Genomic DNA, 3,970 nt, shown 5'->3' on the forward strand with positions numbered 1-3,970 from the left:
TTTTAATAAAATTACACATACCTGTGAAAGAAATACAGTTGAAATTGTTAAAAGGGAACATCTCCAAGATATCTTTATTGAACAATTATCCCTTTCCACTCAGAAAAATTCACAGGAACGAAAACAGATTCCTTACGGAGATTTATAATGGGGAATGTTTACATCTTTTCTCCATTCGGAATACACTCGGAATACATCGCGCAATTTTTTAACATTATCATCCGGGCTTATTAATGGCTGATGCAATGCAAAATCTCCGTAGACTTTCAATTTTTGGATGTGTATTGAAACCTGAAGCGGTAGAGGTGGCGTTTCAAAATAGATAATCTGGACATTTTTCATATTAGTGGATGAACGTAGTTTGAGCACAAAGGTATTTACTATTATTGAAATATCAAGCAAAAAGTAGTGGAAGCAAAAACTTGGGACAGAGTATAGCATTCTTTTTGACTGTAGCATCGCTTTTATAAGTCTTAAAGGGGAAGGAAAGTCAAAAACATTATTTATTTATTTTAATAAAGTGGTGTAAATTATCACATTTGGTCATGCTGTTTTGAAAATAAAATACGTAATTAAGCTTTAATGAACGTTTGAAGTTGGAGAAATCGTATTTACTGGAGGCTGACATGATGTAGAACTCTTTTGTATTAAAAACAAAAACAAAAAATAATTATTTTGACGTCACGTCATCTATTCCGGTTTGGTTAACATATAAAAATGAATGTACACAGTGCTCTGAATATAATTAACGCTGGTTTATGCCTTTCTGTTACTCAAATAATCGACTAAACAAAATTTATAATGTTTGAGTTCACACGTCAATCTAAAGAATAAATACATGTATCATTGTGTGCATAAATATATGCATTTTTATAAGTAAATGGCAGCTGTTAATCTGCTATCATTCAAAGTTGAAAACGACATCGATTAAATTTTTTAATCCAAGTCAAGTTCTTCGCTAACTGAATAAATGTTATAATTGTAATCGGGATGTTTAAAATTCATTCTTTAAAGTCGGAATTACCATGTCGAAATAACGACGGCAGACATTTTCTATGATACTTGGCATCTGTTGACAATTTCCACATTTACGCGGAGATTTCTCCGACACTAACCTCTGCTTTTAGATTTCAACGAACATGCTCCATTTGACGTTAGTTTGTAGTTTACAAAAGTAAAAGAACGGTCTCAAATCAATATTGTGACGTCATAGATTGAAGTTCAATGGCAACCCCATGGCGGCGGGAAATTTAAATTAAGCGATCGATTTTCTTGATTTATTCATTGTTCCGGGGTTTTTAATGAAAATAAATACGATTTACAATTATAGTAGATGATAATTAATTGATTTATTGTACAATATATTTTTAGTTTCCTTCCCCTTTAATGATAAAAACACGTACATAATATTATTCAATAATATCGTCTTCACATGATGCACACATTTCGAATCATTGATGTGAATGTTGCTATTTCTTCAAATCTTCAAATGTATGAATAACCTTTATTTACAATTTGTCTATTGCATGTGTATATGGTTTTATGTAATTAATTCCGGATGGGCGATTTTTCTATTTTTGGGTCCGGTAAAACTTAGTGTATTACATGTATGTAACTTACGCCCAGCTTCTCTGTGCACATGGTTTGACGAGAACGATAAACGAATTGTAATGTTTAGTGACTTGGTCAGGACAACAAGGTATTTTACAATTATATGCATATGTACTTATGCCTACTTTAACGTTAACGTCCTTGATCTTGTTTATATACATATATTTAATGTAGACATAACGATTACTATGTATTTAGAGCATTTACGTACAAGTATTGCTAGGGTGGATTTATACATGGCGCCATTTTGACCAATGCGTTGTGAAACGTTACTTTGATAAGGTTTAGCCCCTTAGTGTTTTGTATCAATATTTTAATACTGTATTTTGATCAAATAGTTTTCATTTACTACCTAAATTGCTACTTGTGGAGTTATTTATTGCACCCCTAGAATTTTGTGTCATTAGTAACTAAGAGTTATTCCCCTTTGTACAGTAAAGTAAGGTAAAGCACCAGGTTTGTTTACATGTTTCGGTGAAATATCTGCATAATATTTTCTTTGCTACCAGAAATGATTTTGATTATTTACTTAAATTGATTAGTGAATGAAATTAATGTATGGTTGTTATGTAATTACTAATAAATAGTGTATTGTTTACAGTTCTTACGTTGAAGAACCAACAGTGAATAAAATTCACCAGTATTAAAGACTTGATTCATTTGGATGACCAAGCCAGCTACAATTGATATTGATTTCTCACTTAGTCTTTAACGATTCATTTCTTTAAAACTCATGTAAGAAAAAAAAGGATCGAAGCAATCAAGGTACAAAAAATGATAATTATAATAAAACCGAAATCAAACAACACAGAAGTACATGTATGTTATTTGCATTATAAGAAAATAATCACCCAAGCGGTGTCGATTGGTCTTCAGCGAAAGATTGTTTTGAATTATTCTTAAAGGTCATATGAAACGATATCCTGACCATATTGAGTTATATACGGGAATGAGTTCATAAGTGCCTATTTAATAAGACTGACATTGTTTTTTGGATATTTTATGCAAACTGTGAGCGCCACAGTTGATCAAAATCACTTAATCGGGAAAACGATCATTGACTTACGCGGCTTACCTCCCTTGCTAATGACGTCAGTAAGACCCAATAGCCTTACAAAGCTATGTTGTGAATACAAATATATAAGTCATTTTGCAGCATTTTAAAAGAAAAAAATACTATTTTATATAAAAACTTGTATAATTATACAATAATCAACCATGTCAGTATTGTTCATCTCAAGAAATGAAATCGTGTGCGTTTATATTTAATCTCGTGTACATATTCAGTTTCGAGACTGCACGGAGAGTGAATGATTTTCTTCATAGATCCACATGCAAGTATAATATAATTTTAATATTAGCGTGTATATATATGTTTCATTTCGATCTTTTTAATGAAATTGACAAATTCAAAAATAACTGATTGTTTTTTTCCCATTTGCACGTTCATGCAATTCATTAAGATTTTTTTCCAAACAACTTATATATAGGCCTCGTGGTGCCTCATTCGCTTCACGATTAGCCTATATTGTTTGTTTCGCTTTCAAATTCACAAATATGTTACCATCTAATTATTTTAGTCTAAGAGAAATTTCTTCAAGTGTTTTGTTTTTGAAACGTGTACTTGTATGTGCGGTGTTTTGATTTTACAACGTGTATGTGCGGTGTTTACTCACAGATCCCGTCTATCTCACTTTCTTCCGCAATGTTTTCTTTCGGGGTTTTTTGATCATTATTCATGCTTGTACTTAATAAAATCTGTTGAATACAGATTATCTTCACATTCGTTCACAACTATTTTTATCAAACAACCGATTTATTTTATAAAAATCCGTAGCCTACTATACGCATATTGTATAGCATACCTGAAATGAAAAGGTTTAAAAATGAGGAAGTTGGAAATGTTGGTGTGATTCCAAATCATTTCACGTCTTTTAAAACCAAGGGCAAAAGGTTGGTACACATCAGAACATTTGTATACATGTAATGATTTTGATTTGCAATTATGTCGACCCTCGATTTTTTGAAAGACTCTTTTAAAGAAGGATTTCTTTGAAATGTCTGAATAGTTGTCTTACAAATATACATAATTAAAGATTTGCAAGCTACATGTACCAAGTACATTATATCAAAAGCTTATGGAACTTTTCCTCATGTTCATGGTTCAAAACTTAATTAAATTATGTTTGCCATGAATCATTTTGTCAAAAAATGGTGATTTTTTTTTACCTTTGCACTATTTGTAAACAAGTATAGAACTCAAGCTTTGTTTACATAACAAGGAATTTTAACTTTATCTCGCTTTTAGTAAATCATTAACATTATACAGGTTAACTAATTTAAACAATAACAATACAAT

This window comes from Magallana gigas, chromosome 6 (genome assembly GCF_963853765.1).
Source record: "Magallana gigas chromosome 6, xbMagGiga1.1, whole genome shotgun sequence".
Lineage (NCBI taxonomy): Eukaryota > Metazoa > Mollusca > Bivalvia > Ostreida > Ostreidae > Magallana > Magallana gigas.